Source organism: Schistocerca cancellata, chromosome 1, assembly GCF_023864275.1.
Source record: "Schistocerca cancellata isolate TAMUIC-IGC-003103 chromosome 1, iqSchCanc2.1, whole genome shotgun sequence".
Classification (NCBI taxonomy): domain Eukaryota; kingdom Metazoa; phylum Arthropoda; class Insecta; order Orthoptera; family Acrididae; genus Schistocerca; species Schistocerca cancellata.
The window spans coordinates 696,004,165-696,017,436 of record NC_064626.1 but is presented as its reverse complement, the minus strand read 5'-3'; the positions used below and the strand labels follow the sequence as shown (position 1 = coordinate 696,017,436).

The 13,272-nt window shown below is 35.0% G+C and overlaps 1 protein-coding gene across 1 annotated transcript in view; it reads right to left on the bottom strand.

Moving 5' to 3' along the window:
• Positions 1 to 367: 367 nt before the first annotated feature.
• LOC126184504 (uncharacterized) overlaps positions 368 to 13,272 on the bottom strand; it is a 747,836-nt gene continuing 734,931 nt past the window's right edge. The window contains exon 15 of the mRNA XM_049926899.1: positions 368 to 2,410. The gene's annotated coding sequence lies outside the window, so the exon portion shown is untranslated. The remainder of the gene's footprint in view (positions 2,411 to 13,272) is intronic.

Below are 13,272 nucleotides of genomic sequence, written 5' to 3'. Positions count from 1 at the left end.
ATTTTTTTCTTATAAACAAACACCAATTGCTGCAGAAGATAATTATTTGCATAAGAAAAATCAGATGTATCATAAAAGTAATAAAGTTTGTACATTGATGTGTCAACAATTGCAGATTGTTAGTTTGCAATGAATTGCTTGTGAGGACACAAATGTCTCTAATATGCATTGTGGGTGCTATACAATGTATAATTTTGGAATGAATACATGTTAAAAACTTGATAATGAGTGTTATTTAGTTTTGATTCATTCATTCCTTTTGGAAGTTATAGATGATGTTATATAATTGTAATAATGTCTGAGGTGAAATATTGTCTTTGAATTACTTCTGAAAAATGTTTTTTTGAAAAAAGGAAACACACATTAATTACTAAAATAAAAACAAAAGTTTTATTGTGACTTAAAATCCACATTATACAGAGCAATATTTTGTTCTTTAACAATAAAAGAAGCACAGTTTATTGTGTGTATAATTCATATTCGACATTACCCAAATTTTGTCAACCTTCATAATACAAAAACCCTACCTCAAGGCTCTGACAATGTAATCCTGCTTATTGTCATCATATTGTCCTACAAATAATTTGTTCCTGTGTTAATACTCAGTGGCATAAAATAGTCCAGTAAGAAAATTGATTTATCATCTAATCCTGCATACATAGTATGAAATAACTGGAGAAAACTATCTACTTCCTTGGATTTAATATGTTACAGAACTTTACAGAAGATGTTGCAATACTACTCACTGATAAAATATACTACCAATAGTGCCTGTCATGTTTCTCCAACAGATTTGCAGACAACTAAATTGCATTCAGTCACAGCCTTCTCTGATATGTCTATATCTTTCAGCCTGAATAAAACTAAATGTTGCTAAATTTACTTGAAAAATAATATTTTCATGGAAAAATATCACTGTGGATAAGTATAATGTATAACTTAGCATTGGGAGTAGAGCAAAAATTAAAGAGAAAACATAGTTTTCTAAAAGCCTAATGTTTTATGGGAGACTGGACTATGATACTATTTTATTGCAGAATTTACAGAGGTATATTACTAAATTTCTGTTGTACAACATCTTATGACATGTCATTACAAGTGTCTGAGCTCCTCAATGTCCTCATATGAGTCTCACAAGTTTTGAAGCATCAGAGGGACCAGTATCTGAGGATATCATACCTTACAAATATATGACGTTAGGAAGACTTTCATCTGAGTAAAAATAGATAAAACTGCATTTTCTGCATTTTTATCTAAGAACATGTTGTGACATAAATATTATGTATCATTCTGAAACTAAGAAGATAGCAAATAAAAATTTTACACAAACGTATATACATGTATATAGTGTAAAACCAAATTGAGGGATAGGTTTTTCTTCTTACACTGTGGCTCACTGCAGCTCAGTGTCAGAGATGTAGTAGATCATGGACTGATCCAAATTTACAATTGCTTAGCAGAGTTGAACATTTGTTACACTTTTTTTTAAGAAAAAGAAAGGAAATAGCTCTAAAAGTTTTCAATGTTCTGAGCAATCTCTTTCTTTGCAACATTTTTGTTAGTAAGGAACTGAATTCTTCTTATATTATGGCTATACACACACTCTGGACTACATTACAAAGCATTTTACTACAGGAGAAATAACAAAATGATAGTGTTATGTTTATCACTAATAGCAATCACAGTTTTTCCTTCCACTCCTTTTACATGAGTATCATAAATTTGAGGTGACAGTAAATGTCAAAATTTTTTTTGTGCACTGATCTGCCCTTTATATGAGTTCAAACTGTCTAACACGCTGTTCCCTGCAATCTGCAGATCAAAGCAAAATTCTAAGTCTTTATTGAGTTATCTTATAAATTTATCTGAAAATTTATGTAGCATTTGTTTATTTCTTATGGATAGTATATTAAATACAATACACTCTATAAGTGATTTCTCATAGAATTTCACTTTATGTTATTTCATCATGTAACTATCCACAGCAGTCAGAATGATGTCCTTGTTCTGACAATTATGTTTATAATGACTGTGTTTGGCTGTCCTCATAGTTGGTAAACTGTAAATTATTTACACAGAAAATTTTCCTTCATTGAGTGCACAGATTATAGCAAGTGCTTCACACATAACTCATGAGTTATAAACCCCTGAACAATGCTCAGACAAGAAGCTTTACATATGTAAAGTTTAAACAACATCCTTATTCAAGCATTATGGTACAAGAAATAATAAAAAGTCAAACAAGTGAAAAGCATTATTGTGGTAAGTACACTTCAGTACAACATCCTTAGATAACTTAAAATATGCTAACAAGCAACAATTTGTTCCAGTGGATGTTGAGAACTACCATGTTTCACTTCAGACACGGTTCCAATGTCATTCCTGTCTTACATATCAGATTGCCCGGGACCTGCAACATTCAGATTGCAGAATTAGTTTATACACTTCTTTAGGTTACAGAAAACTAAAGAAAGAGATAACTATAAATTAAAATCATATTTTTTTATGAAATAAAATTTGTTTTTGGGAAATATTGAGTGATAAACCTGAGTAAATGAGTTCAAATTGTTTTAATAAAATATGTTTGACTGTTAAAAAAATATGCAGCAAGAAAACTTGAGATTCACCCACAAGAACTAGCAAAAAACAAAACCCAAAGAATGTTTCAGTTAGTTCGATGATTAACTTTAGGTGGTAGCTACTGAAATCAGAGCATGCATCCAAATCACTACACATATCAGACCACAAATACATGCTAGATATTGACAGTAAAATCCTAGTAGCCTATACCTCTTCTAATGTAAAATAAAAAGTATCTAGCTAGTGTCACTTGTTACAAAAATCTAAGAATATATCACATCCAAAGAGCAACTTTGAACTGCCAAAAGTAGTTAACAGTTGCCCTACATTAAAGATGTAACTGCACTTAATAGGGCTGCATTAAGGAATTGTCGTGTGTCCTATATACATAACAATTGTATCACCAAAATTTGTGCATAATGGATTTCCTGCCTTACTAATATTACAGAAAGAATTTTTGGATGTGTAGGAGGGAGGGATGTCAATGGCAATCTAAAGGAAGGAAAAGGATGGATGTAATACCGTGGTTCAAACAAAGTTAGGTCTCAGAAAAACAGCAACTGTCTTGAGGGTTAACTATGATGGTGCAGGGAATCATCATTCACTGCTTTTACTGTACCACGATCATAGTATATCCGACAAAACAGCAACTCCAGTGGTTTGCGTAGATGACATTTCTGAGAAAACTTAAGTTATAGTTCTTTTGAACCTAATAATTAACTGCTTTACAAAAGTTTTGCACATGACATTTTTCTCTGCAAGTGCCTCTGGCTTGAAAACACTACTTTAGATCTGTTATGTGTTTTGTTCTTTGATAATTCTTAAGTGAACGTAATATGTAGGATCTATATATGTTCTGTGACAAACATAATAGGTAGGATTTACATATTCAGGGACTGTTTTTCTCATCCAGATTGTACATTATGTACTTCATGGCTGCATGGTTAATATTTTATTAAACATCATTGAAATTTCTTTGGACTCTACCTCTTTATTAATTAAACATGTTTACTAAATTATGCTATTATCTTATTTATAAGAACAGCTCAAAGTAAATAACCCATGAATTTACTCCAGAAAAGCACTGATAACTTATAAGTATTATTTGAAACTATATGCTGTGAAATTTTGTACCATTTCACCACGAAATTAGAAAGTCATAAATACTACACTCTAGTGGAACAGTGTGTGATCATTTATAAAATCAGAAAATTAAAATTACTGGAGGACCAATCAGCAAAGCAGTGTAATGACATATTAAACATATGTCTTTGAATCAGATGATCTAGGAATACCATTCTAATTAGTGGACACATATTGGCCAGACAAATCAGCAACCTCTGTTTTTTAATGACAATTTATCTGCCATCATAGTTGCATGTTATTTCTAAGACAAAGTGTTTCCAGTTACTCAATCATCTTCTAAATCTGTTGTCTTGACAACCTCATCTGTTACAGTTGCAATTCTACTGTATCACCTCGTAGTGAAAATTGACCTGAAAATGGTTGTGTACACTGAAATAGGTTATCTCACAATTTACATGCAACTGTGTCAGCAAATAAAACGTCACTAAAATGACAATCCTTAAAACTATTGAGCTTGAATAATTTTACGCCATGTACGGCAATTAATGTGACCTCATTTTCTCAATGCAAGATGAAGAACATCAAAATATGTGAATATCTATGCCTGTTGTTCAGAGATCTTTTTACCTGTTTCTTCCACATTAAAAACCAAAGGAATATTACAGCTTACAATCTAAGGATATTCTCAAACTAGCCAATATTGTATTTAGAGATGTGTTCACAATTACTTGGTACATCAATTGTCTTCCATTAACTAGTTCATCCCTTATTTTAAGAAAATGAAAGATTCACTATATACAACATAACAAATTCTCACAAAATAGAACATTTCTTCTTGGTTCAAACAAAATTGCATGTGTTAACAAATTAAATTATTTCCCATTAATTTACAAAAATATCAACTCAATAAGAAAAGCCAGCATGGCCTCAGGAATTTTAATGAAGATGTGTAATGCTTAAATCATCACGTATAATAGCATTGACTAAGTGGAAAGATTGTGGAGTATTTTGGTAATACTTCTAGAGATAATATCACTCATGGTTCATGCATGTATATTTATGGTGTTTATATAAACCCACAGGGTACTTATATTTCTATTTGTTGTTTCACAAAGTGTATTGAGACTTCAGTGTAATGTCTTTCTTAAGATGGGTATTACTGTTTCTCTTAATTTTTTGTGGTCGAATATGGATGGTGTCTAACTTCCAAATCTGTCTCAGTATAACTAAATATTTCATGTTGATCAGGATACAGGGTAAAGGCTAAATTCTACTGCAAGTAAAATAAATTATTATTCATTTTACTTTTTTGAAGAAGTAATGCTTGAACAAAGTACTTGTTACATCAAAAACGTAAACCAGTTTGATAGATTTAGATAATTAAAGATTATTAAGGCAAATTGATATTTATCTTAGTAAGTGTTCCAGGATATACAATAATGAAGTAGAATTTTGATGAATGAATAAATTACTTTACCACAAATTAAGAGTCTTAACTTACTTTCATGGATAAAATACTTCTAATTATTGCCATTAGAAACAGAAAAAGATGAAATAATCATTTTAAGTTTCAGAACTGTTAGTTCCTTCCTCACTCAAGGGTGAAAGAGGGTTAGGCTGTGAAAGGTTAGAAAGAAGGGCCATGCCAATTAGCTACCCATTAGTTGTGAAATCTTTTGAGCTGAATATGTGCCTTCCATGAGCACTTCTCACTTAATTTTAATATCTTTTCTAAACATCTTCTTGGTTTCCTTTACTGCAAGAACACATGTAACATAAAATCACATTACATTCTCTTAGCACAGCTGCCACATCTTGACTGAAATAAAGCAGTACAAATGTGCAGGGGTGGGCAGAAATATGGAAACACCAAAAACACATCACCATACTTAATACAGTGCAGGAAACCGATTGACATTCACAACAGCTTCCACTCATCTCAGAATAAAAAAATACAGATCCTGTATAGTTTTCAATGGAATCTTACACCATTCTTCCTGCAAAATAGTGACAAGTTCAGGTAATGATGAGAGAGGTGGATAGCAATCGGATTTCCTTCTCTCCAAAGCAGACCACAAAGGCTCAATATCATTGAGGTCTAGTGGCTGTGCTGGCCAGGGGAGAGGCAACAAATCATCCTCATGCTCACAAAACCAGTCTTGGACAATACAAGTTGTGTGAACAGGGGCTCTGTCATCTTGGAATACAGCACCACCATTGGGGACAAACATTGTACCGTGGGATGGACCTGGTCAACCAAAATGGTCACATAATACTTGGCAGTAATGCAACTTTGCAGAGTAACCATGGAACCCATAGAATACCATGATATAACTGCCACAATCATTGGTAAGCCCCCCAGTGTACTTCACTCTTGGGACATAACTTCAGTATGAAACAGTTATGAAACAAGCCTCATCCAACCAAATGAATTTCTTGCATTGCTCCATAGTCCAGATAATATAGCTTCAGCACCATGTTTTCCTGTTATGGACATTTGCATCACTGATGAGTGGTTTTGCAATTCCTGCTCACCCTGCAATTCCCTGATTACAGATCTCCATTTGTGTTGTTCTGGTCCTCATTGGGTTTGTTAAGTGTAGCATTTGGTTCTGCAGTGACTTTGCAGCTGTCATACTCATTTTTCATCACAAATCCTCTTCAATGACTGTCCATCATGTTCACTCAACAAGCACTTTCATCCACACCATAACTTAGGAGATGATTTTTTTCCAGTTTTGGTGTACGCAGTATAACTCTTCAATACAGTGACTGTCAAAACACCAAACATTTTGGTTACCTTGATTATAGAAGCACTCACCATACAAGCACCATCAATTTGTGTATTTTCGAATGCACTGAGCTACAACCTAATGCACTCACAACTACACATAACATTGTGCTGATCACAACGGCACTTGCAACATATTGAGAACATTGCACAGGTGCCATTTGTCCTCAAATTCAGCACTGCAACCTGCAGGCTTGGCTACCATCTGCAGTAATGTTCAAGTATGTATTTCTCCTTGTGTTTGCATATTTTTGTCCACCTCTTGTATTAGTGCCTGGTGTACAATGTATGCCTGCACAATCCACTTAATGTAAATTATTTGTACATATTGTGTCTGAGTGGTAAATCACGTCATATGCACTGTGTTCAAGTGGTTTATAGTGAAATGGGCATTAATTTTAAAACTTAGTGTAAGTTACAATATTTTTGTCAATTACATTGGAATTTAGCCCAAGTTAAGACAGATATCAAGCATATTATGTCATTTGTGAATGAATATCCAACAGTTAACAGTAGCCTTTTGATTCATATTCAGTCATAAATAATGTTTACATATCAATGTCAAACACTATATTAAGTGGGCCATTAGTCTCAAAACAAGTGAAACAATAATGAATGAATCTCAGCAAGTACAAGAAAGTAATATTATTTGGTATTTAAAACAGACAAAGACTTGAACACTTTACAGTAAATCACTGTATGTATGTGATCAACAGCAGTTCAACATTTGATTTCAAGGCTTTGGAGAAAAAATACTACTTTCAATGTTCTGTGATTTATTACAAGAGAACTTTATGGTTCCAATATTCCCACTTCAGTTTAGCCATTTGATCTGCTACGTGAAACTGAAAAATGTACTGCCTGAAATTGAGTCCAAATAAATTCATGGTCCAACAATGAATTTCAGTGCCTTATTTGATAAGCAAAGGATGTCATAAATAAAATTGCTATTATGCTGTTCTAATATTTGAGGACTGATTTGTAAAAATGGGCTCATTATATCACTTCATTTCTAAGTAGTTATTCATAAACAGTATGTTGCTCTGTGAGTGAAGTCAGGAAAGTTGACTGCACAATTTTTGAAACTAAGTTGTGTCATGCTACACCCATATCAGACATCATCTTCTGAGGGTCAAACAAACAATCCAAAATGTCAAAATATTTTGTTGGCTCTCACATACATACATAAAATAAAACAAGAGACATCAGAGCTCCCACAGAGAGATTTAACTGTTCAATTTTTCCACATGCAATTAATGAGTGAAATGGTCGAGAAATAGTCTGAAAGAGGTTCCATGAAGCCTCTGCCAAACTCTCAAGTGTGAACTGGAGAGTAATCATAATGATATAAGGTAAGAGTGAATAGATATGCTCTGTGTGTTGGGCATATTTGGTGGGAAACTCATCTTGCCAAAATGGCCATCGTGTATCAATTGCTGGTGCAACCTCAGTCAGATTATAGTCTATCTCTTATCACAGTGGAATCTACTTAGGACTATCCATATTACACGAATACAAAAGTCTCATTTTAGAATCTGCATCCAAATGGTGCCTTCCACACTGACCATCATTCTGCTTTTGGGAACAGCAAAAATGCCTCTTGGTAACTGATACCATTTCTTGATGGATAAATATACAATATGTCGCAGAGGATCCAGACTCTGGAGCCAGATGCTTCCTATAAATCATCTCATCTTCAGGAGCTTCTTTGGGAAAATTATTCCTCTGTTCAAACAAAAAGCAAGCTACTAAATTGATTCTGCTATGTGACAAGAAAATGTCCTGAATATCCAATTTACTGTATGTCTTTTCATGTGATTGGTACTGCAATCAGCAAGTTACTTCGTGCAAGATACTGAATGAGATGAAAAAATTGTTTTCTGCTATCATTGTCATTATGTTCAAATCAGAAAATATACCATCTTACAAAATTAATGGGAACTAAGAAATTCTGACCTTCACATATAACTGAGTGTATTCTAATGGAGAGCTTATGTACTATGCTATTGATGATCAGGCTGTAACATTATATTCATGCATTGTGTAATATTTACCTTGTGGAAGCCACGGCATAATCATGAGATTATCTCACAGTATCACTTTCAAACAAATTAACAGTTGAAACTTCCTTGCAGTTTGAAACTGTTTCCAAACTGGGGCTCCAACCAAGATGTGAAACGTAGGTTCCTGGTCTGGCATGCAGCTTTAATCTGCTAAGAAGTTTCATAAGAGTGCACATTCCACTGTAGAGTGATAATTCATTCTGGAAATTAAGAGCTGTACTATTCTTTACCATTTCTTCCCTCAATAATGATCTGTTACCAGTTACTATTATCTGTTACCTATTATTACATGTCTGTAAAACCTTACACTCACTCCTCACCCCCCTCCCCCCCCCCCCCCCCCCCCGCCTCCATACACGTACCCTGACCCCCTAAAATACATAGTTGTTGCTGTAGATAGTAAGTTGATAAATTTCTGCCTGCATCATTAGTTCAGTAAATTCCAATAGAATCAAAAAATGAAACTAAAATAGCCATTCCATCACAAGATATCTTAAACATTCTCCTGAATTACAATTCAAGAACTATCTCAAATAAAAATATAAGTATAGCAGATTCAAAGTGATAGTCTTAAAAGAAAACACATTGTAAGTAGAAAAATACTAATGAGTTTCATCTCTGCAACCTACCACCTGGAATACGCATTGAGTCTATTGTGTTATCACTGTTGTTTTTCGTTATAATGGAAATTGAAAATGCAGGCTACTGGAGTGAAGATATATGTTTATGGTGTGTTACAGTTTATATTACATTTTTATCAATAGTACATAGAAGCACTTGGCCTGGGAGGAGAACAAACATACATGCATTTCTGTATGCGGTGGTGGTGGTGCAGAAACCAGTGGTGACATCAATGTCTCTTTCAATTTCTAGATTAAGATAAGTATTTAAGTTAATGAATAAAAGAAATACTTAAATCAAAAAATTACAGAATTTCTTGGAAGACTTCATAAACAAAAGTACTATTACAGTTTGGGAATGTTCTTTGTCCATTCTATTTAAATGATAGGGAAGAGAATACCTGTACTTACTGGAAATGTAAAATATGAAAGAAATTGTAATCTTTTCATCTTACTCTGTCCCCAGAAACTTAAACATTTGTTTACAAATCTAAAAGTATATGTTTAACATGGCATATATACTATATCCTAATGCATTATAAAATCTACTACAAATTATGACTTAAGTATTATTTTCCTTACAGGGAAAGAAATGTATTAAAGAGAAAAATTCTGTAACATGCTTACTTCTGCAATTAAAAAGAAGAAAAGAAAACGAATTACAGCTAGAATACAGAATTGTTATGCATGTATCTATATATAATCTCTTCTTTGCATATTGTTGCAGGAAAAGTACACTAGCGTGTACTCTTGATTTCGTTAATTGCGTTCTCTGGATGTCACACTAAGTGAAACCTTTATGGATTTACACTGAGTCATATTATACATAAAAGACAACACTAGCTGTGAAAAACTACTTGTGTAGGCAGTCATTTAAAAAGTTCATAAAGAAGCTTCTTATAGAATTCATAGAAATGCTGCTGTTTTCAAAACTGATGTTATACAACATAGCTGCCATTTATCTATTTCCTTTTGCTTAGTATGTATTGAAATTTATTAGCAAGTGTAAAAAGATAACAGTCATCTGTATAATGTAGACTGGCAATGGCAAGGAAAGCGTTTCTGAAGAAGAGAAATTTGTTAACATCGAGTATAAATTTAAGTGTCAGGAAGTCATTTCTGAAAGTATTTGTATGGAGTGTAGCCATGTATGGAAGTGAAACATGGATGGTAAATAGTTTGGACAAGAAGAGAATAGAAGCTTTCGAAATATGGTGCTACAGAAGAATGCTGAAGATTAGATGGGTAGATCACATAACTAATGAGGAAGTATTGAACAGGATTGGGGAGAAGAGAAGTTTGTGGCACAACTTGACCAGAAGAAGGGATCGGTTGGTAGGACATGTTCTGAGGCATCAAGGGATCACCAATTTAGTATTGGAGGGCAGCGTGGAGGGTAAAAATCGAAGGGGGAGACCAAGAGATGAATACACTAAGCAGATTCAGAAGGATGTAGGTTGCAGTAGGTACTGGGAGATGAAGAAGCTTGCACAGGATAGAGTAGCATGGAGAGCTGCATCAAACCAGTCTCAGGACTGAAGACCACAACAACAACAACATATGCTATTACAATAGAGCACAGTAACCCATAACAGAAAACAGCTTTCACCCCAGCTTTTGGTCACTTGCTTTTTTTTCAGTAACAGAAAACGTTCATGCACACAACTACACAGAAAACCAAATACACATTCCTGTGGTCACAGCAAGACTTGCCAGGATTATAGGAATGTTTGTTGAGTGTCTGTGTGGTTGTGTGTGGAACAGAGTGCACTATTGTTGGAAAAAGAGCTAGTCTCAAAATAGTGCACTATTGTTGGAAAAAGAGCTAGTCTCAAAAACGTGTGAATGCTGTTTTCTTTCATGTTTTACTGTGCTCTACATATTGATCCACTACAGGTGAGTGGTTACCTATCCCTTATTTCACACATTGCTCTATCCAGGAATATCCACTGTTGTCATTAGAACAGAAGTTTTATTTAAAGTGAATACTATGCTACTATAGGGATTTCCAGTCTCTATATACAAATAAACTGACAATTTGTAGAATAATGGCTAATATATGGTTTTTTTTTCATTGGATTTTTGTTTGTTCCCAATTTCATGCCTTGCATTTGTAAGAGACCTTGGCATCCTAGAGATGGAGACAAAAGCTACATGGAAACCGTTTCCGTACCTTGTATTTGTGTGAATGGTAATTAATATGAAACTGGCTTTTATCAACAGAGACAAATGCTATTAAGGAAGAAGTGTATTAAAGACAGCATAAGAATTCCAATAATTTGGAGAGGTTACTTTCAAATATCAATTTTTTACAACATTCTTGTTACTTGCTTCTCCACCACTCCACATGACAACAATGAGTATGCAGAATAAACTATAATTTTATCTGCACACTAACATAAAGGAAGATAATTCTGAATCCAAAATACTGAAAATGGAGCATTTTACTAACCACAGCAATGTGATCACGTTCTGGTCTTTATCAAAATGTGTATGCAGAGATTTTCTACTCATTTACTTATAACACTGGTTTAATATTTATGCTGAAGCAACTTGAGAAACTGAAGTAAATCATCAGCAATAATTTTATGTGAGAATATGTGCTCCAATAGGATTTAGTTCTAGACAGAGATTTAATTAAATTAAGTCCAGTGCAGTACAACTTCATAAATGAGCTCATTAAAGTGCATTGGCCTAGTTGTCCTTACTTTCATTTTAGCTGTTTTAAATCCAACAGTAAATAGATACCTATTTAAGTAGGTAGCAAATATGGGGACAATTAATTCTCAATAGGCCTACTGTTCACTATTATTCTATTTCAAATCCTATACTTACAATACTGGCCATTAAAATTGCTACACCATGAAGATGACATGCTACAGACATAAAATTTAACCAACAGGAAGAAGATGCAAATTATTAGCTTTTCAGAGCATTCACACAAGGTTGCCGCCGGTGGTGACACCCAGAACATGCTGACATGAGGAAAATTTCCAACCAATTTCTCATACACAAACAGCATTTGACCGGCGTTGCCTCGTGAAACGTTGTTGTGATGCCTCGTGTAAGGAGGAGAAATGCGTACCATCACATTTCCGACTTTGATAAAGGTCATGTTGTAGCCTATCGCTATTGTGGTTTATCGTATCGCTACATTGCTGCTCGCGCTGGTCGAGATCCAATGACTGTTAGCAGAATATGGAATCGGTGGGTTCAGGATGGTAATATGGAACACGGTGCTGGATCTCAATGGCCTCGTATCACTAGCAGTCAAGATGACAGGCATCTTATCTGCATGGCTGTAATGGATCATGCAGCCACGCCTCGATCCCTGAGTCAACAGATGGGGACGTTTGCAAGACAACAACCATCTGCATGAACAGTTGGATGATGTTTGGAGCAGCAAGGACTATCAGCTCGGAGACCAAGGCTGTGGTTACCCTTGACGCTGCATCACAGACAGGAGTGCCTGTGATGGTGTACTCAACGACGAATCTGGGTGCACAAATGGCAAAACATCATTTTTTTGGAATGAATCCAGGTTCTGTTTACAGCATCATGATGGTCACATCCGTGTTTGGCGACATCACGGTGAATGCACATTGGAAGCGTGTATTTGTCATCGCCATACTGGCGTATCACCCGGCATGATGGTATGGGGTGCCACTCGTTACACGTCTCGGTTACCTCTTGTTCACATTGATGGCGGTTTGAACAGTAGACGTTACATTTCAGATGTGTTATGACCCATGGCTCTACTCTTCATTTGATCCCTGTGAAACCCTACATTTCAGCAGGATAATGCATGACCACAAGTTGCAGGTCCTGTACGGGCCTTTGTGGATATAGAAAATGTTTGACTGCTGCCCTGGCCAGCACATTCTCCAGATCTCTCACCAATTGAAAATGTCTGGTCAATGGTGGCCGAGCAACTGGCTCGTCACAATACACCTGTCACTACTCTTGATGAACTGTGGTATCGTGTTGAAGCTGCATTGGAAGCTGTACCTGTACATGCCATCCAAGCTCTGTTTGACTCAATGCCCAGGCGTATCAAGGCCATTATTACAGCTAGAGGTGGTTGTTCTGGGTACTGATTTCTCAGGATCTATGCACCCAAATTGCGTGAAAA